At 47.3% G+C, this 21,066-nt stretch overlaps 1 protein-coding gene and 1 long non-coding RNA gene across 6 annotated transcripts in view; one reads left to right on the forward strand and one right to left on the reverse strand.

Moving 5' to 3' along the window:
- AUTS2 (activator of transcription and developmental regulator AUTS2) overlaps window positions 1-21,066 on the forward strand; it is a 761,980-nt gene that overhangs the window by 644,687 nt on the left and 96,227 nt on the right. The window lies entirely within an intron of this gene.
- Window positions 1-21,066, reverse strand: part of LOC310884557 — a 29,637-nt gene continuing 8,571 nt past the window's right edge. Inside the window, exon 2 of the long non-coding RNA XR_014574274.1 lies at window positions 1-21,066. This exon is cut by the window's right edge and continues 8,253 nt beyond it. This is a non-coding gene — a long non-coding RNA (uncharacterized lncRNA).

The following is a 21,066-nucleotide window of genomic DNA, read 5'->3' on the forward strand; positions in this document are numbered from 1 at the left end:
TTTATTTTGACCTTTCATAATAATTAGCTTCCTAGGGATAAAGAATTCGACATCTATGAATTCAACAATGCAGAACAGCAAAGGTGAAGACCCTTGTGGAGATTGGGGAATTTTGCAGATTTATTTGGGTTTTATTTTTTGTGCATGTGATCCTGTCCTTTTTTTCCTTCGTTAACAAGCTCCACAATCTAACCATGCAAACTGTAGGACCCAGGGATTTCACTAGGTCTGCTTTCTCCCTGTATATCTTCTTCCCATCTCAGAGAACTACTCAGAAAGGCGCGGAAGGCTCCAGATATGGGGGCATTTACAATTGCTGCTTTGCAGAAACAGAGAGCAAACCTTGCAACAGCCACTGACTGAATGGTTAGCGTATTTTGCTTAAAACCTCAGCTAAACGCTAGCTGTACTTGGGTATTGTGGTTATCCAGTTCATTTATTTTACTTCCCGTCATTGCTATTTTACTTCCTTAACTTGTGCGTGCCTCAGTTTCCCCCTGAGTCGGTGGCTCATGGTGCCAGCTGCCGGGAGGAGCATGGGGTGCAGGAAGCATGTTGTGTGCCCGTGAAGACTTTCACTGGATAGATTATTGCAGTATCCATTTATTATTAATAGTCATTAGCACTAAAAAGCCATGAAAGCTCTTAGCATCTTGTTTATTTCATGCAGCTCATACTGAGGACTCCTGTCTACCTCCTGAGATAGAGGTGGTGTTGTAAATAGAAACTTTACAAGTAATAAAACCTCTATTCGCTGCTGTATATGGCTTTCAGAGGTGTCTGCTTACCTCACGCACTGCATCATTGGCGACGATGGGGCTGGAAAGAGCAAAAATAGTGGTTCTGTCATGAATTACATGATCCAGAGTACTTCTGGTACCAAAAAGTCAGCTGAGAGCATTGCCACCTCTTGGCATACCCTAGTGAGGGACAGGTGAGGCTGAGGAGTTTCCATGTCCTTTGCTATTTTTTTTCCCTGCAGATATTAGTATGCCATGACCTTAGCTGTCATCAGAGCTAACCTGACCATTTTACCAGCACAGTACGGAGGGGCTCTGGCTTTGTGCTGCTGCCTTGACTGCCAGAGGCCAGGCGTACCTGGTAGCCTGAGCTCTGGATTCGGGCAGGTTTGAACTCAGCAAGAGAATTCCTCCCCCGGGAGGGACAGTGCCACCAGGGTACTGCCGCCTTGCCTAGCAAGGTGACTGCTCACCATCAGGTCAGACCTTTAGGTTTCTGGTATGGAGTGACATGCAGTCAGCCTACTGCATGTCCTCTAGGTGCGTGCAGCAGGCCAAGCTTGTGCGGGGCTTATTCAAGCCTTAGATGAGAATGACCACTTGGGTGTTACTCTTGGTCTCACAAGGGTAGGGGACAGTGCAAGAGGTCAGAGTTAGTTTTGCACTAGTTAGTTTTGTGCTTTTCAAAACTCAGTCTAGGTGCATGCTGCATGTTGGAGAGGTAAATCAAGCTACAGGAATCAATTCAGCATCAATTCCGTAGAAATAGGAGCTGAAAATTTGAGGCTCAGGCTTGCTAATGATTATTTTCCATATTCTGTCGGCAAGTTCCTTGCCTGTACACTAATCCTGTTCTTCCCTGCTTTTAGGGTGTGTTTTGGGATACATGAGCATGCCAAGGCCATAGTTGCAGGATGTGTAATACTGGAGTGGCACATTCCTGGAGTAACCCAGCAGTATTAATTTGATGTGAGTCAGGTGTATTTATGTGGCTACATTTCTGTCCAGTTAGCCAAAGCATGTGATAGGAGTTTATGTTGGCTTTTGTGCTCTCTGCTGGCTTTATATGAGCTGTGAAATGACAGATTATGCCTCCTCCAGAATGAAGTTTGCTGGGACAAACTCACCCATCAACTTTTTAAAAAATTTGCATTGGCAGTGTAAATTGATACACAACCAGCCCTTTGAGTGAGAAGGCCGCAGGGCTTTTCATCCAGCAAGTGCCACCCTACAAGGCGGTGCATTGCACAACCCCGGCACCGTCCCGGTGCCTGTCAGCACGGAGGGCTGCTCCTGCTGCCCGTACCTTGTTGCACCTATGCAAACACCTTGTTTCTGCTTGTGTTGGAGCAAAGCCACCCTGTGCACACTTACCCCTTGTTTTGCAAAAAAATAAAAGTGGTGATGTTGCCAGCTGACTACTAATGGAAGGAGGAAATAAAGTCATATTTAAAGTCTATAAGCACCATAGCATGGAGAGTTGGTAGTGCTGCACGGAGAAACGGGGCAGAATTCTCTTTAAAGGAAAGGTAGCATCCAAATGCTGGTCTAATGAAGGAACACGTTGTTACAGTAAAGTCTGATAAAATCATGAAAGACCTCCTCGAGGAAGTAGGAAGAGCCCCATACGCAGCTACGCAGCGAGCGCAGCACTTGTATCACCTCATCAAGGGCCAGGGCTACGTGGCTTGCCTGGGGCTCTTTACAGTTGTGCACTGAGCAGTTCTCCCAGGGAGTCCAGAAATGTTACTTCAAGAGCGGGTATCAAAGAAAATAACATATATATAATACATATATATATATATATGTACATATATATATTATTTTTTTTTCAGAGTATGTGAGGACTTGTTTAGCGTCCCAGGGCAGTGAGAGGCACACAGACTTTCTCTGGTTGGGGCGGCAAACCCCATTTTGTTGTCTGTGCTCGACTATGCCGCTGCTGTTGGCCTCCGCGCTATTTACGGTGTGTGCCCTGGGGTCAGTGGTGGTTTCTGGGGTTAGCGCCTGTTTCTCTGCGATCCTAAAACATTAGCCCCCAGCAATTAATATAATTACGTCATTAGCGTCACACCCCTGATGTTACTGTGTGTCAGAGTCAGACAATTGCAGTGTTGTGATTTCTTAGTTATGTAAAAGGCGATTAAGGCAATTAAGTGGGTGATTAAAGCTGCTCAGTCAGAGGTGCTGACTGATGCCGTTACCATGAAGCAGTGGTGTGCGGGAGCGGGGATGCGAGGTGGCCCTGGAAGCAGGAGGGCTCGCAGCCCGGCCCGCTTCGCCAGCCCGCGCCCCATGTATCCGCCCCACCTTGCTCAGCTACGGTGATCTGCTAAAAGGGGTCAATGAGAAACGAGCACGTACAGCCTCAACTACATGGTTAAATAAAAAGCTTCAATGTTCCCTTTGAAATGAGCATTATTGGTTTTATTTAATTAAATATGGATTTACACTATAAATATTGGAGCTCATAGAGCCCATATTTCAATTAATGGATCATTTATATGTCATGCTCTCTTTGTAATTACTGGAATGTGAAAATACAATGAATTGAAATGATTTCCCTTCCTCTTCAAATAAATCCGAGCAAGGCTGAATCAGACAGAAGCTGTGCTCCCACCCAGCAGCGCGGGCACGTGCCTGTGCGGGACAGCCACGCGTGCTCGACACGAGGGCGTTTTTGGCAGGTCAGCGGTCACCGGAGGAGGAGCGTGCAGGTTTTGCGAGGCATCCGTCTCCACACCACTGGTGGTTTTGTTGGCCTGAAATGCGTGCGCTGGAAGTGTTTGAATCGCAGGGTGAGGCTGGCTGTTAAGTCGACAAACACAATGCACCTTCTGGTGCCAGTGATGTGGAGTTGTTGTTTTGCTTCTGGTTAGGACACCAAACAGGCTCGTTCAGCAGACTTGGCAGTGCCGTAAGGAGCTGTTTGATGGGGATTTGGTGGGGTAAGGGCTGGTTTGGGGTTTTAGTGCCCAGAGAGCGAAAAACAGAGAAATGTCATTGTCTCTTGTATTCTGAACACCACCCACACACATTTTTATAGTCCCCCTTCTTGTATTTGCAAGGATGTGGTATCCATTTTCCAGAGTGTACTTTCTGTCAAATGATTCTAAAAAGAAATATAAATAAACGTCAGGCTTTGCATCAAACCCAGTGGTAACTGGGACTGGCAAGGATCCGATGTCAGGAAGCGGGGCCTGATGATTTTCTGCTCGCCAGAACCAGCCCTGGCCTCAGCCCTCTCCTCCTGCGCCCTGGCCCCCCGCCACGTGGCTCTGCCTCCCCGTCCCCGCTCCGCGGCCGAGGGCCGGCAGCCGGCCGGAGCTGGAGGCCGCCCCGCCACCATTTCCTGCCCGGCAGAAGCGGGATCGAACCGCCCAGCCGTGAGCCGACACCGCATACATAATTCCATCAGAAAATATCCAAGGGTGGAAATCATTGTTCTCCGAGCTAGCTGAGCTGGAGCCAGAGCAGAAATACTAAAGTCAGTTGTGCCTTTGAGCTGCCTATAACAGCGCCCTTTGGAGACCCATTTCATACAAAATTTGAAGCCTGTGTTTATTGCCCATTAAAGCAACCTTTATTTTATGGCAAATGTTGCAGTAATTGCCTTTTACGAAGAGCACTTTGTAACACACATGCACTGTTGAAAGAAAACCACTCTGGTATTGTCTATCGGGACTTAATGGCGCAATTAATTTTACTCCATCTGTTCCTGAGACTTTAAAGGAAAATGGATTTTTTTTTTGAGCGCACTTTAATGAAGAAGATAAAGCGGCCCGGCTGGTGTCCCACAGGCTCAGCGCAGTAAGTTCAGATTATTGCTCAGTCTGTCAGAATGGGCTGCTTCCCTCGGCAGCCGCCACAGCGAGCAGCCCGCGCTGGCCCCTCGCCGCGCCATTCCTGATGACAAACTGCCAGCCGGCTCCCACAAAAGCGCGATTAAAATGTCAGCACAGGATGACGAAGGGGCCAAGAGGGTCCTCGGAGACAAACTGTGTTCAGTATGAGTTAATACTTCACTGCAGTGTGGGGCTGGGCTGCTGCTGTTTCAGGGAGGCGCGAGGCAGAGACTTACAATGGGCTGGTGTGAAAATACAGATACACCACCGAACGCCGTAGCCTCAGCTGGAGCAAACTGGCAAAGCGCCGCTGGCGTCAGCTTATTTATGCCGGCTGAGGGTCTTCCAGCAGAGCCAAGCTGCTTTTTATGTCCACCGCCCCATATTGCACCAAAACCCAGGGATGTGGGGTTTGGTCCCTTCCCAGGGAGGGAGCTGGAGCTGTCTGCCTGGTTGCGGGCACCACGAGGGATGGTTTGCACAGGCAGGTGCCGCCAAAGGGCTGAAGATGGGGATGTCATGGCAGAACTTGTGGCCCAAGGGGCTGGGAGCTGCCTGGAGCAGACCTCAGAGAAAAAGCTGACTTGTATTCAAGCCGAGTGTGTTAGATCTGCACCACGTCAGGCAAGTGTCCCCAGGTGCTCCTCTCACCCTATTTTAGCCCACGTCCCCATCCAAGGAGGAACACGAGGCAGCTGCCTGCTCATTTATGCAGAGGCGTGCTCGTGCAGCCTTGGTCCTCGCCCGTGTTTGCTAACTTGGGAAGGGTAGGACCCACTTCGTCACTGCGGCTTCATTCCCCCACAGCCCTCCTGAGCAGTTTCTGGGGGTGTGAGTGCGACAAAAGCCCGTAATGAAAAGGAGAGGAGATTGTCAGCGCCGGCATCCTGATGGGAGCGAGCTGCACTCCTCCTGGGCAGCAGGTGGGAGCTTCGCCATTGTCCCTAATGGTTATTAGCCAGCGATGAGCAGGACAAATGTGGGGTCACCTCTCCCGCTGGCAGGGCAGCAGTTGCAGGATTTAAAGCCCCTAGGAGAGGAAGAAATGACACGGTTAGTACCTACAGCTCAGGATGTGACCTGCGCGGTTTTAAATGATCTGTTATACTTTGGGGGAGGGAGAGCTAGGGATTGCTAGAGCAAGTTGAATTCAAAATATATGGCACACTTGAATTAAATGCAATCAGAGACATTCACTGATATCATAATGGCTCTTGAATAATCAGCACAAGACATAGCACTGGGCTATGGACTATTTAAAGCAAGATCCAGCAAGACAGAGATTGCAGCAGGCTGCATTTGGTGAGGGGCGTATTTTGTTTGCAGTGCCATGTGCTGATTCTCAACTAAGATTTAAAGCAAAGGATGTAAAACAGGAAGCCCTTACGTTTCCAATTAAATTTGCTTGCCTCTTACTGCTCATCTTCAATTAAAAAGACGACGCATCTTCTGGGTTCTGTGCTCCGTGCAGCTTCGCCTCGGCCCAGCTCCCTGACGTGCTCATGCACCGGGTCTGCTGCATCTCGCCCCCTCCCTGCTCCTCTCGGCCTCCTCTCTCTTCGTGCTCAGAGCACTCCACAGCTGGGGGCTGATCTTTCTCTTGTGCCCGTTTAACTGGAACAGCTCTCCCTTCTCTCCCCTGAGCCACTTCTCTCCTCAGGTCGCCCCTTAGAAATGACTGATTTGCTTTTCTCTCCTGCCAGTGCTAAATGCTACGCTATTACACCTTCCCCCGCTACTTTGGATTTCCATTTTTGCCTTGTCATTAGCAGCCCGCATGAATTCGTACCTCATTGCTGTTAAATTTCAGGGGGTTCAGACTCAGCGCTGTTTCCCTGTGCACTTTGCCCTGGCTGGGAGCAGCTGACCCGGCCGTGCCAGGTCAGCGTACCGGCACTAATAGCGGCACGGCCCCGTCCGCCCCGGGATCTCCGAGCACTTTGCCAGCAGGAATTGAGGCTGAGGTCTCAGCGAGGGTCAGCGCGTTGGGTTCCAGCTGGATGGGCTGGAGCAGGGCGTGCAAACGGCGTGGTCAGGTGGGGTCAGCGGCAGGACCTGCGATCCGCGGGGCTCCCCACTGCCACGGCCAGCACGCCGGGCTCCTCTCTGCTGCTGTAAAGCATTTTGTGGTACTTTTTTCAAAGGATTTATACGAAACTAAATTGTATTGTATCGGATTAGGGCTCCATAAGTTTACTATTTGCTGTATAGCATACATCTGCTCCCACAATAATCTCTCCTTGGATGGGATGCACATTTATTCTGTGAGCTGCTTCAACAGGAAAATAAATGTGCCCATATCAGTGTGTTATTGAGGGAGTAAAGGGATGCAGCTGGTCCCAAGCTCATTCAGCAAACCTGCGCCGTGACTTACAACTCTGTTCCGCGCACACTGCGCTATCGGCTCTTCACAGCTCTGCCTATTAATGTAAGGGTTTATAAGTAGGTTCAGTCAGGGCAAGATTCTCGTCTAACACTTAGTGCTTTCCAAACCCTGCGGTAAATCCCCTGCTGAATGGAGCACTGTGCTTGCTTTCAAGGCTGGGGAGAAGGGGGAATTGAAAGGTTTGCCTTTGCATTCTGCACGGCTCGCCTGACGCAGACATATAAACCACAGGAGGTTTGCGCTTGTGTTTTCCCAGCTCATTTCCCATAGCCTGAGAAGTGATCTCTGAGTGTCAGGTGGCATGAAGGCCACTTTCCATGTAAAGCAAAAGAAACCAGCCTGCTCCTCTATGTGGCCAGCCCTAATTTATCCTTTTAAGTGTTGCTTACACAGGAATGGAAATGACTGTCCCCCAGTTACCAATTTGGACTCAGACGGCATCTCTCTGACGCCGAGCTTCGTTTCAGGAACTTCCCATATTTGGGCTGAGGAACCCTTCAGAGCTGCTGGAAGGCAGGGTCATTTTTTTTCCCCTCAATGGAGTTTTGATCCATTTCCAAAAAGCATCTTTTCCCATTCACTGGGGAAAATTAGAAGCCTAGACGGCTCGTCTTGGCAGCCCCCTCTTCAAGGAGATTTCTTCTTCTGCATCCTGGTAGATATGGCCAAAAGGCAGTGAGAGGCTGGAAGGTGGCTTCCAGTGAGTGGGAAAGTTCAGTGTTGACAGCCCTGAGGGGATGGGAAGACTTATTTAAAATAATGAGCTTTTTGAAGTACTGAGTGTTGGGTGCTCTGTTTTGTTCTGGTGGGAGGTTGAGCCACAAGTGTGGTCAAGCTTTTGCTTGGAATCATGGGGAGAAGAATTTCCTTTTTCTCTATTTTATATGACGGTTCAGAGCCCAGTCTGGTCTTGTGAGTCTGGGAGTTTCAGGGCATTTAAGAAAAAGTGCCAATATCACAGAAACTGTCAGGGTGGTCATACAGGGAGCTCCAGCTATTTCAGGCATAGTCACAGCAGGAATAAGGTTTAAAGATGCACTTTGCAAAGGTTCAGCTAATTGAAAGGCAACAACAGAAACAAACAACAACAGGAGAAAAGAAAAAAGAAAAGAAAAGTAAAGAAAAGTAAAGAAAAGTAAAGAAAAGTAAAGTAAAGAAAAGAAAAGAGAAGAGAAGAGAAGAGAAGAGAAGAGAAGAGAAGAGAAGAGAAGAGAAGAAAAGAAAAGAAAAGAAAAGAAAAGAAAAGAAAAGAAAAGAAAAGAAAAGAAAAGAAAAGAAAAGAAAAGAAAAGAAAAGAAAAGAAAAGAAAAGAAAAGAAAAGAAAAGAAAAGAAAAGAAAAGAAAAGAAAAAAGAAAAGAAAAGAAAAAAAGAAAAAAAGAGAGAAAGAGAGAAAGAGAAAGAAAGAAAGAAAAAGGAAGGAAGAAAGGAAGGAAGAAAAAGAAAAAGAAAGAGAGAAAGAGAGAAAGAGAGAAAGAGAGAGAGAAAGAGAGAAAGAGAGAAAGAAAGAGAGAAAGAAAGAGAGAAAGAAAGAGAGAAAGAAAGAAAGAAAGAAAGAAAGAAAGAAAGAAAGAAAGAAAGAAAGAAAGAAAGAACGAACGAACTCAGGGCATTCATGCTTGTTTACTAATTTCCAGATGTTATCTGATACACAGGACACCATAAAGAAAGCTTGTTTCCTCTCTGCTGTATGCAGTAGTGTCATTTAGAACTAAATTTCTTAAAGACAGTGGCCATACACTGCAGGAAACTGGGTGTGAGCAGGAATGAACCCGAGCCATGGGGACATTATGAAGGAATTTGCTTAGATTTGGGTTCAGGCTTTAAATGTGTTTGTTTTTTTTTCCGGTTAAAAAAAAATAAAAAATCCATCACCCACGCTGTGAAGTGCTCAGGTGGTGGCAACACCTGCCTGCTCCTGAGGAGTCCCAGCGTGAGCATCGCTGTGAAACACAGGCTGGGAAATCCCACGCTAGAATTCCAACAGGTCTGTGAAAAAGAAGATAGAGAAAATACTAGGAAGCATCTTCTCTTCATGACAGTGTACTTCAAATACCACCCTGACCCAGGGGAAATGTATAATAGCATTTTAAGGCAGTTCTTTGAGAGCAAACATTGAATTTGCCCTGGTGTATTAGATCAGCAAGGAAACAAATGATGTTTCTGTGAAGTGGGGGTGGCAGAAAATAGTACAGAGCTGTTGGTAGCCTGTGGTGTAAACAAGGGGGACGTGAATTCTGCCTGACTCCTCGCAGTAACCAGATGGTGCCCTGAAGCCTCAAATTAGTTTGCCCTTTCCTTGATTTGTTAACCTCCTTCACTGGTGTTAGTGGCCCTCAAATCACTGCTCAGTTCACTGCACAGGTGAGCCAAACCCCACACCCAAACCCCCTCTCTTTCTCCAGAACACCAGTCCTGGTCTGAATTCCCATTTGTTTCCAGTAGCTGAACCTTTACAATGGGTCCAGTGGCAACTCCCAGTTTGCAAAACCACTAAAGCCTTGCAGTGCCCTGAAGGCAGGGCTGAATTTTCGGCACCGTTTCCCGCAGGCAAGGTTCCCGGGCAGCTGGAGGCGACCTGGCTGGGGGCTGCAGGGGTCTGTCCCCCTCTGGCTGTGGCAGCTGCGGGCAGGGGCTGGACCCCTCGGCCCTGGTGCAGAGCGGCTGAAGGCATCATTGGGGCTTACAGAAGTGCTCTGCTTGGCCTGGCTTGGCTGTCGTACACACTGCCAAACCCTCACGCGTGTATCCTTTACGCCTTCCTCTGCTTTATTGCTCCTACCCGCGCTGGAGTGCAGCTTAAGAGCAATGCTCAGCTTTTACCCGGTGATTTCTCATCCACGGCTTTCAGGGCAAAGACTGATCTGAGGGCAGCGGTGGCACCTGCGGCCACGTGGAAAGTCAGTGACAGCCCCGCTAAAACACTGGGTTCCCCGCTCTGAGCCTTGTCGCTGGCTGAGCGTCGCGGTGGCTCGTGACGGTCTCGACCGCCTCTTCGCAGCCCCCGCGTTCCCTTCTGTCACTCCGGCGCTCCGGATAAATCACCTGATGGGAAGCAGGCAGACCACCTGCAAGCTGCGGCATGCTGAGCCCTGCTGCTGAGGGGGTAATAAGGCAGAGCAGACGTACGAACCTTTAAAAGGCTGCCTGGCAGAAAAAGCCAAGGGAGGAAAGGCTAAAGAAATAAAATAAAGAATTAAAAATCCAATAAATTCCACAATCCGTACCGTCTTAAAAACTTCCAGTGATTTAGGCTTTTGTTAGAAATTCCACCTCTTGATCTTCAAAACCCCAGCTAATGATGGAAAAGAAAAATCCAAAACCACAGACCTCTACAGAGTTTTATATATTTTATAATAAAATAACTTTCCCATGACTTCCATAATAGTAATAAAAAGCCCAGCAAGGCTGACTTTTGTTGCTGGAGTGGAGTTTTGTGTTTTAATAGGCAACAGCTGAAGCAAGTTCAAAAGGCCAGGATTTTGAACCGCGGGCGCAAGGAGTTAACTTCTTCACACCCCTGCCGAATGCCTGGGCCAGCAACAACTTTGCCTTGTCAAACTGGGAGAATTTCTGCAAATGAACTTTGCAAAGAATTATGCAGGGCTTGGCATTACAGTATTACGCACTCGCCTGTTCTCAATCACTCACTGGAACTTATTTTGTAGTTAACCTCCATAAAGGACTGTACAACTGAGCAAAGGCCTGTCACACACACATTATTTAGAAGCCCTTATTATTATTTTATTGCCAGTCCTTGACAGCTGAGGAAAAGCCAAGCGCTTTAATCTTTCTTTCCCTTTAGTTTACAGTGTAAGAGCTGCATGTAAGATGGATTTGATTAATATGTAACAGAGATGCAATTCTCTGTAAAATGTGCTGTACTTTAGAACCCTGGAAAACAAACTGCATCACAATGGCTTAAATCTCAGTCCATTGTATTATATAGACATCATAAATAATAGAGAGCAGGCAGATATTGCTGCAGGCTTCATCTACATAACACATCTGAGCTCTCTATAATGTGTTCAACTTGTCACTTTTAGTACAGAAGAGAGGCAATAAAGCTAACAGCTGACTAAACCACATCAGCCTTGCTTCCACTTCCAGGGTGGTGAATGCTCATTAAGCAATCTTAGCTGTGACTTTTAAAATCCATAACTCTTACAAATGTAAAAAAGTTGCCACAAAAGATTAAGCGCAAAATATATGTCAAAGCATTAATTTTCTGTGCACAGATTCCAACCACCGCAAACCTCAAATATTTCTCTCTTTTGTTTTATAGATGCATTTGGTTAAAACAGATCTTAATAAAAAATATTTGTTTCCATCTGGGGCAGAAAATACCTATGTGATTGTAGTAAGTGAAAGGATACCGTATTTCATGCAGCTAGAGGAGGCTGCACTTCTGTGCCCCGGCGGGATTTTCCCTTGGCATAAATGTGTGTCAGCTGGGGGGCCGGGGATGAAATTCATCCCTGGGCTGGGGTTAGAGACAGGGCCAGAGGGAAGCTGAGAAACAGAGATCGGCACGAGCCAAAGATGAGGCACGAAGCAAAAAGCCCGGGCTGAGAGCTCGGAAGCTGAGGGCTTTATCCCACAAGACGGGCGAGGACCGAAGTCGCGAGCAGCTGAATGCCTGCGGAGCTGCAGCTAGCGGCTGGTGGGACGTGGTGGGCACCCACGGGACAAGCCCTGTCACAGTGCTTGCGGTGCAGGTGTTGTCCCAGGGGCTCGCTGTGTGCCCCAAAGGCTTCCTGCTTCTGCCTGTCCCTCTGCCAGCATCCTGCGGATGCTCACCTTGTCCTTTCGAGGCACCAGGGACTGTGCTGGGTGGCTGGGACAGCGATGGCAGCATCCCAGCCCTCCTGTTCGGAGACCAGCCAGGCTCCGGGAGGGAAGGTTTCTCTCTGTTCTCCTGCTGCCTTCAGGTCACCCTGAACTCAAGCCAGGCTAAAAGGGAAAGCAACTAAAGAAAGAAGTTCCCATGCCTGACTGTCAAACGGCTGGAGGGGCTCTGCTCTGCTGAGAGGTGCCCTTGCAGGAGCCAGGGCAGGGGAAGGGTTTTCCAGTGCCTGGGGTAAGCCGAAAAGCCCTCGGACAAGCCTGGGGATCCCCAAGGGTCTGTCGCAACCTGGCAGTGAGCAAACCACAGCTCAGGCTCAGGGAGCAGCCCTGCCCTTCGCCCTGACTTAGTTAGGGTTTATCAGGCATCTAATCTCCGGGAAAGCTAAGGCTTAAAGCAAGAAGTGATATATAGGCTTTGCTTCTGCACAAAGGAATTTCATCTTGTGACCAAAAAAAAAAAAAAAATGCTTTTAATTATGGGGGAAACATTTCAAAGGCAAAAAATGCAAGTTGGAAAGCCTAATTCCCCCTTGCGCTAGCGCGGGTGCCAAGCTGTCCTGTTCAAGTCTTTGTTTTTGTAGTGCTGAGACAAAGCCCAGGTTTAGAGTGGGAAAGTCCGGAAAGGGACCTCCCCTTTATCTCCCGTTCCCCATCAGATATGGAAAATGGTTTCTGCCATAAAATCAGCAGTGTCACAGAACTGGGACTGAGGTCGCTGCGGTGCTGAACTGCAAGGCCTGTGAGAGGGGTGGTCAAAGCGCTGTGGGGTGGGAATAATACGGGGAGCTGCTTCCAGTTTCCACCAGCGTAGCTGAGAGGACAACCCAGCCTCTTGGCAGCCCCTCTCCCTCACACTGCCGTAGCCTGTTGGTGGTCACACGTTGTGTGGGACCGTGTGTGCACCAGCATCCTCCCAAATAGAGGGTGCCAAATTGGGCAGGCAGCTTCATGTCTGATTAACACCCACTGTTCTCCAAATCGTGCAGTTTCAGTGTCTTATCCTTTACATGTTAAACCAAAACATTAATACCTGAGGCTGATTATTCTTGAATTCTTTAAGTGTGCTGTAGTCCCCTCCTCCCCCCTAATGGCACCTGGGACTCTCAGAGGGTGTGATGCTGTCACACAGAAAGTCTTTAAGAATCTTTCACTCCAGGCTGACATCCCCACAGGATGCATTTGAGCAGTTAGAGAAGCTTTTCTTTCCCAAGAGGGTTATTAAATGTCTGTCTTGCGTATGGACCGGTATTCACAGCATTCATTTCAGATTTAAATCGGTTTTAAAGTTCTGTGTTAGGTGGTAAAGAAGCAGCAATATTATTTAGAGGCTGTGGTCATGGGAGCAAAATCGGGAGTGATGTGACAGCTAGGAGGCCTGGAAGAAACAGAGGTGAGGGAAGGGAAAGGGCTGTCCCAGCAGTGTCATTCTGCTGCGAAGGTAAAGGATAAAAATGCCATCCTGTAGGCATTTACATTTGGGCAGAGTGCTGGAGAAGCCTAAGATAAAAACATACCCTCTCCTTTTGGTCGATGGAAGTCAATTCTTTTATTGGGACGTAAATATAGCCTTGTTTTTTCTTGTTCCTTTCTGCTGTATGCATACATACCGTGCTGCTGCAGGTCTTGAAGGAGGGTTGGTTTATTAGCTTGAAAGAAATGGGAGTCAAAGAAAAAGATTGGGGGTCAAGGAGGTGGATGTAAAACTAGGAGATATAAAACCAATGCACTCCTCAGTAAAAGAAGGTATTCATTCAAATTCTCCAGTTTCTTCAGGATACGTCTGTATTTCGGTGTCTTGCCATATGTTGGAATGACAGCGAAGTTTACCCTTAATATTTTTCAAGGCACTTCGATGTTAAAATGATAGATAGACTTCACACATGCTCTCAACACATTGCATTAGTGCGAATGTGGAGGATATAGAGGCTGAGCGAGTCTGTTAGTCCTTTTTTTTTTTTCTCTTTGCTCCGTGTCTGTATTCTTACCTTTGCCATCCTTTGTGCCCTGGTACATATTAGCAAACACTGGTGCTATGAAATGTAGATGTTCAGGTTGGTTTGTGTGTTTGTTTTCTGCTTTCCTACTGTTTACCAGAGGGATTAGATTTGAACTTGTCCCACGGTAGCAGGGAGAGCAAAGCCTCCCAAAACGCAGAGCACTTCCCTTAACTCTCCTTTGGAGGCTCCCCAGAAAGAGCACGGTTGCAATGGGTGCACCGAGGGAAGAACAAAGCCTGTGAGCTTTCCCATCCACAGGATAATTGATGTGTTAGGGTTGGTACAAGATCAGCCTGACTGTAACATTTAAATATCCTGTCTGCAGATCTGTTGCATTTGAAAGAAGTTCGAAGGGGAAGCACGCCAAGAGATTTCTTTTTGGGGCTGGCTAGCAGCTCTGCGGGAAGAGCAGAATCGGACTTGCGCGTTGCACGCCCGATACCTGGCTTAGCCTCCTGCTTATTGCTATTGATCTGAAAGAGAAAATGTTTTAGCAATTCCGGACAGCTAATCAGCATCATGTGATTCCCATCTATGCGTGGCGGCGAAGGACAGCGTGTGGGAGGGTGTCTGTGCGCTGCCTGCTGGGGGATAAATAGAAGCCTTCAGGCTCCCGGGCTGTCAGTCCTGCAGGCTCTCCGGAGTGCTGCCTCCCAGCACAGCGCAGCTCTTTGGGACGGAACGAGCTGCTGGGCGTCCCTTGTACCTTGTACCTTGTACGCCTTCCCGGAGGCTCCTGGCAGAGCCCTTTTTGCACCGGACAGTGTAAGAAACAGCCTGCAAATAAATAAAGCGACTCACAAACAGCAGCGATGGGGGAAAAAATGGTGCGATAACATTTGCGAGTGAATAATGTCACTGGGGCGAATGGGAGCCGACAGGAATCTTAGCTCAGCAGCAGCCGCTGAACTCTTTACGGCGCAGCCAGATGGCCTGGTGCAACAACAGCCTTTCAGAATTAATAACTGCTGCTCTGGAGGGAGAGGTTCGTTCAGGAACTGTTTCGCATTTCAGCAGGAGTATTATTTTTTTTTCCTAGTGCTTTCTGGCCGCTTTGCTCTGGGTGAGATGTCAGCCATGCTCAACGAGGGTTTCAAAAAAAGGGAAAATACTCTGTCTCGCTCTGCACTTTCTTCTTTTCCCCCACTCTCCCTCTGTGCTGCCTTCCCTCTGCCTTTGGCTTCTAACATGGCAGCTTTTAATCTAGAAATTATGGTAACTTGTATGTGCATTTTGAGAGTATATCATTGCTGCAGTTAATTAACAGTTATTAGCGTTAGCGTACTGTGCTGTATTATATGTCACAAATCATCGAGTCTCCCTGTGCAGTTACAGCAATTAAGAACTCCATCACACCTTCTGTATAGTCATTTGGTTCTCTTCCAGGTCTTTTCAAAACTGGAAATTGCTAATCAAATCATTTCTGCTCTGTGCCTCGGTATCGTTTATTCCATTCCTAATGATGTGCGACTTTTTTTTCTTTGGCCGTTAACAGAGGCATCCGTGCGTCTAACCCATTTCACACCACCGTCATGCTTTAGAGAGGCGATAATGAACTTGCAGGAGGAAGTGTAGGCTTTGGTGGTTCTCCCCCCCCCCCTTCTTCTTCTTCTTCTTCTTCTTTTTTTTTTTTTTTTAAAGCAATGTCTTTCCTGCTGTTGGGTGATTGAATTTTGAAACTGTAAAATGCATTGACAGACTTACAAACCCAACTTGCCAGAGCTGTAGCTATCACAGTTTAGCTTCAATTCAGAGCTCAGTGAGATTCCTGCCCGATCAATTTGTCATCCCTCTAAATGGAAACTAATTACTTCCCAGGGAAAGATTGCAGGCAAATATCACCCTTTGCATCAGCAGCCCTCTTCAGTGAGGTGGAAGCAAAGTCCAGAGGGTTTTAACTAATAGAGGACAACACAAACCACTTCATTTCTTACCCCTTTCCTTAGGCTGTCAGGGGAAGTTATCCATGCATTTTATCCATGCTCTTGGTAAAATTGCCTTTGCATTTGCAAGGGTCGTATGTCAAGGGCATCTTTCACTTTTCAGGTCAGCTGCATGTGAACATCATGATCCTGAAGAGGATGTTTGATGTCATCCCAATGCTAAGTCTTTTATCCAGGGATTGATGATTCTGTACATGCCAAAGCCCCCAAACTCCCCGATGTGTTTCAGTGGCTGTTACATCTCTCCTTGGGGCGTTCCAGTCGCATCCGTGTTGAAGACGCAGCACTGCACCGCAGCATAGGTGGTCTTGGGAGGATGGTGTCCTCGTCACAGTTCTGGACACAATAGCTTCAGAGTTGCACTGGAGAGGAATCCTGCAATATAAACCCGCACGCACACTGTAAGCGGAGGTGGTCGCTGCCCTGCCTGTGTGCAGCAGCTCTGACTGCCCAGCCACCCCCAGCCGGCCATACCCCGGCTATCCGGCCATCTGCATCCTGGCCAGCTCTTCCCTTGCCTTCTCCTTGCCTTGGCACCTTCTTCTGTAAAATCCATGCGGTGTATCTTGGCCCCTTCTCAAGACGTTCCGAGGCCTGTGTAGTGCTAACAAAGGGCAGGTGGAAGAACAAAGCGGCAGCCATTGTCTGCTGCAGGCAGGAAGAGCCTAAGCGAGACAGCAAAAGCATCTCTCATGGGGAATTACCCAGGATGTAGATGCCCCTCCGCTCGTCTGCTGGGCGCGGGTCTCTCTGGAAGCTGCAGTGACCACCCAGCTCCAGCCTCTTGCTCTTCTGCTGTTGGCGCTCCAAGTGTTTTCATAATGTTACCAGACGTCACAACAGAAATTCAGACGGAGCTGAAATGGAAGTCCTGGCCCGTGGCAAAGGTCGTAGATACTGATCGTTGCAGTTATAAGATATTACTTTGCCACTCTGCAGAAAGGTGTTGGCTCTTTCTGTGTGTTGCTGAAATTAGGGTGGAATTTGAGTCAGACTTGGCTGACAGTTTCCTCCACAGGTTAATTCTTCAATTTGTGACTTGTGAGAGGTCTGGGACTGGCATCCAGAGTGTTTTGTGTCATAGAAACAGCTGGAAGTGCAGGAAAGGAGAAGAGGCTTCGCTAAATGACGAACTTCAAATGGGTGGAGGTCACTAGTGCCAGGGACCCTCTGCTACCTGGGGGACTGGCTGGCTGGCAATCAGCACGCTCATTTGTTGTTCTTATTTCAGAAATGGAAGAGCATGGAGCTCCAGAGGCTTGTCTTCTTATTTTTTTTTTATTTAATTTTTATTTTTTTCTAATGAACCATAGTAGCAGAGAAGGAAACTTGGCTTTTTTTTTTTTTTTTTGTCCCCCACTGAAAACTCATGCATATCCCTAGTGCAAATCTTGTGATCTCTGTCTTGGTGTCAATCAGTTTCCCAAGAAAACAACTCCAGGTTGATTTCCAGTAATTCTTCCAGCAATGTGCTGTGACTAACATAAGTACCTGGTCCCACTGATTTCAGTAAAATGCCGGATATTTGAATTGTACATGGACTTCTGAAAAATGTATGCTTAATCATACTGGTAGCTCTTTGTTTGACTGCTTTATCTGATTGTTGCTGCTCTATAGGTTTTCTTCCCCAGAGCAGAGCGTGGTCATGCAGCAGGAGGCCCATGGGGGCCAGGAGATGCTGTCTCAGAGACGCAGGGCTGCCAGCCCTGTCCCATGTCCTCGTGCATTCCATAAATTGGCAACTCCTCCTTCCTGAAGTCATGCCTCTTTGTGTGGCATCTTCCTTGATGTTTGGCCATGAGGGAACGTGTCAGTTGAAAGGCCAGGACAGATTTCACCTCTCCCTGCATGGTGCCTGCTCTGGACAAGAGAGAGAGACCAGGTGTTGTTTTCAACATCTTCTCAGGCTGGGTCAAGCCATCATGTGTCTGCTTCCCAGGAGGATGTTGCTAGCCCAGCACAACCCATCCAGAAATAATTTTTCAGGGCCAAACTTATAATTGACCCAAGTCCAATCCTCGAAAACATTTGGGTGAGCATCTGTTTTTTCTCTGAGGCATCTGTGTTCAGGAGCTGTGGAGGTACCTGCATGCTCTGGGGATGGGCAATCCTGTGCAAATCTGTTTTTTACAAATTAGCTCTGAATGTAATGAGAAAATCAACAATAGAAACCATTTAAGGCTTAATGTAGGACTAATGTAAGGTATAAATTGAGAACAATTTATTAAAACAGAGCTCTCTATGGACACTATTGTTTCAGTTCAAGTGACTTTGGTCAAGCGCGGGTCAAGTGGGAGCAGACTTCCCTGGCATCAAATCAGCTCCTCTTCAGAAAAATAAGCATGTCCTCACTGCCTTTTCTGCCACTTTCAAAGCAGCAGTTTAACAGTAAGTTGAGCGATGCCATACACTCAAGCTTGCTAAACAGGCTTAAATGGCAGTAAGTTTCTTCCTTTACTGTGTCACAGGCTGGGCGTCATTGAAGGCCTGGCTTTGCTTTCTGTTTGTAAGGCTGAACCACCTATGGCATTTCAGCTGCTAAAATTGGAAGTAGCTTCACAGAAGACACCGTTTATGAGCGGAGCAGCTGTATGGTGCATTTCTTGTAGCTCAGATATTCCTGCACATACCCAGGTATTTGGAACACCCCGTCTGACCTGACTTAGGCTGAAACCCCAGAGGTAGTACAGCTGGATTGGTGGGGTAGGCTTGTGGCATGGTGGTTTCCTTGGCTTGCCTGCCTTTTGGAGACGTGTGCGATAAGCTTTATTGCAACTATATGTGAGGTTTATCCCCCCCCCCCCCCTTTCATTCTGTCTGTTATAAAAACATATATTTTATCTTTAGTCCAGAATCTGTTTGGGATTTGGCATGGTTTGACTTATGCCTTAACTTCCTCAAAGACTGAAGAGGTTTCTAGTTTAGATTTAATAAGTGTCCTAATGCAGAAGTTAACCACAGAAAGGTAGGATATGTCCCAGGTTTGGTGGTCATCTGATAAGAGCATTGCCATTATTGGTCATTTATTTGCAGTATGGTTGTACAGACAGACTTCAGGTATCATTGCCAGACACATAAAAAGGATTAGTTAATATCCAAAACTACTTGCAAAATTAATGGAGAAAACGTGACAGCAGAAGGAAGGGAAGGATTAACTGTTTTACCCATTTACACAGTGGGATTGAGTCTTAGGCAGGTTTAATATACCAGGAATCTGTAGAAGGTTGTTGCATAGCTACATACGGGTGTTTTAACCTCAAAAGATCATTCTTTTCTGTATGCAATTCAGTGAAGTCATGTCCAGTGTGGATATTGCTCATAGCTCATGGGAGCCTATGTTCAGACGAGGAGGAGGGAGTCTGGACATGCAGACGGCTTTTGCAATGCTCCACTGCAGAGTTGTTCTCCTACCGTGGCACCGCTCTGCGGTCTGACTTTTGTAATTCAGCAGCCTTCCTCAATGAAGGTCTCGAGATTATTTTTTTTTTCCTTTTCCCAAAGACGAAGAAAACATCTGGTAATTTGAGAATCGGTCTTTGTGAGAGGGAGACAGAAACAGCTCCCTCGCTCACTGTGGTATCACTGTTATCTGTTTAGATACCATTAACTTCTCCTTTGAAGGTAGTAGATGAGGTTGCCAACAACAATTAAAAAACAATTTTTTTGAAAGTGTTAGGTTTCCCGGGCCCTTCTCGGATCAGGAAATGAGATTAAAATCAGTTGCTGAAAAGCTACCGTGTTTATTTGAATACAGCCAAGCATGGCGGCTCAGGCCGCCTCATTAAAGGCGGGTATTATAGCAGGCTGGTGTTGTGTTTCCAGCTCGATAAAATGCATTGTCTGACAGCAAGCTCAGCGCAGCTCCCCGACTATATACTCTGGCACATATTTTCTGCCTCAGTGGTTCCTCTCAGTAGGATAGCCAGTCTCTGCCTTTCTGTTTGACGTTTTTGCTAATAATTACTTGAAAAATCATCCACTTCTATTTAAAAATTGCTACATGAAGTAGTAGTCCGTCTTTGCATCATGACAGCAAGAGGCCAATGAAGTAACGGGTGTTCAACCACATGAAGCTAACTTCATAAAGCATTGCCCAGGGTGCACTGCAGGATGACTTGAAATAATTAGCCTCTGGAGGTTGGAAACCTATGCCGTAAATCCCAGAGCTCAGAGTGAGGAGAGTTTTTTATCACTGTCCTTGACAGAAAAATTGTAACATCATGGCTTACTCCCTCTTTGACATAATAAACTTATAGTGGTGCTTTTCAGAATCCTGTACTTACACCTCCAGTTGCCTTTCCCCTTTCACAACCTTTTTTTCAGAGGTTAGCACTGAGCTGGAGGAAGTTTCCTTCGGGCCTTAAACCATCACACGGACAGGTAAAAGCTTTCCTGCCTCTGGCGTCCAGTGAGAGTCAGGCCCTCTCTGAATTAGACAAATTCCCACTGATGCAATTGCCGCGACACTGTGGAGTGGCAGGATTCATACATAAATAAACTGCATTGATGTGACGCTCGCCCGCACTGGCGCCGTTTATTGGCGCAGGACGCCTGCGCTGGGAACTTGCAGTGCCCTGCGAGCACAGGAGTTTGGTCAGCACAGATCTCGCGGGCGCTGGCAGCATCTCAGGGCTCACCGCTGAAAAGCAGAGCGGAATGCGGCCGTGCAGCTACTTGGGTAAATTGTCGTGTATATCAGGAGTGTCTTGTAAATGATAATGAACAGATGCCTTGTACGTACGACACAATAAGCCACTTGAAGTTGTCACCAGTTGTTTATAGATGTTATTAATGTTAATAATTTAGCACTCATTTCCATATGAAACCACATTAGGCTTGTCTACACTGCATCCAGTTACCTGCAGAAGCCGTGGCAGCGTGGCTGCGTGCCCAAGTTAACACGTCCTACTGAGAAAATGCTGCCTTTGTTCATGTCTCAGCGGTGCAGGCTGGGCTGTATGGATGCACAAGGGCTGTGTACCCATACGTAGCACACTGAACTAGTGATTAGTCAAGTCCCTGTTCCAAGGACTATTTTAAATACGATGCAGGGTTGAATGTCTGCTCAACAACGGGCAGTTGTCTGGTGGGAAGGTACTCTCCAAACAGCAGAGGAAGTCCAAAATCCTGGGGACCTTCCCCTTCCAGGAGACTTTAAACGTGTCAGGTTTGTCTTGTTAGGGAACTGGGCAAAAAAAGTAACCAGAACAATTTGCCTGGCTTTGGAAACCTGAAGTTTACTGTCCTCTGAATCAGGCGAAGGTGAAATCCAGGTGTTCTGCACACATGGAAGGCAGGAGTTTAAATCA

The sequence above is a fragment of the Anser anser genome (genome assembly GCF_964211835.1).
Source record: "Anser anser genome assembly, chromosome: 20".
In the NCBI taxonomy this organism is placed as follows: domain Eukaryota; kingdom Metazoa; phylum Chordata; class Aves; order Anseriformes; family Anatidae; genus Anser; species Anser anser.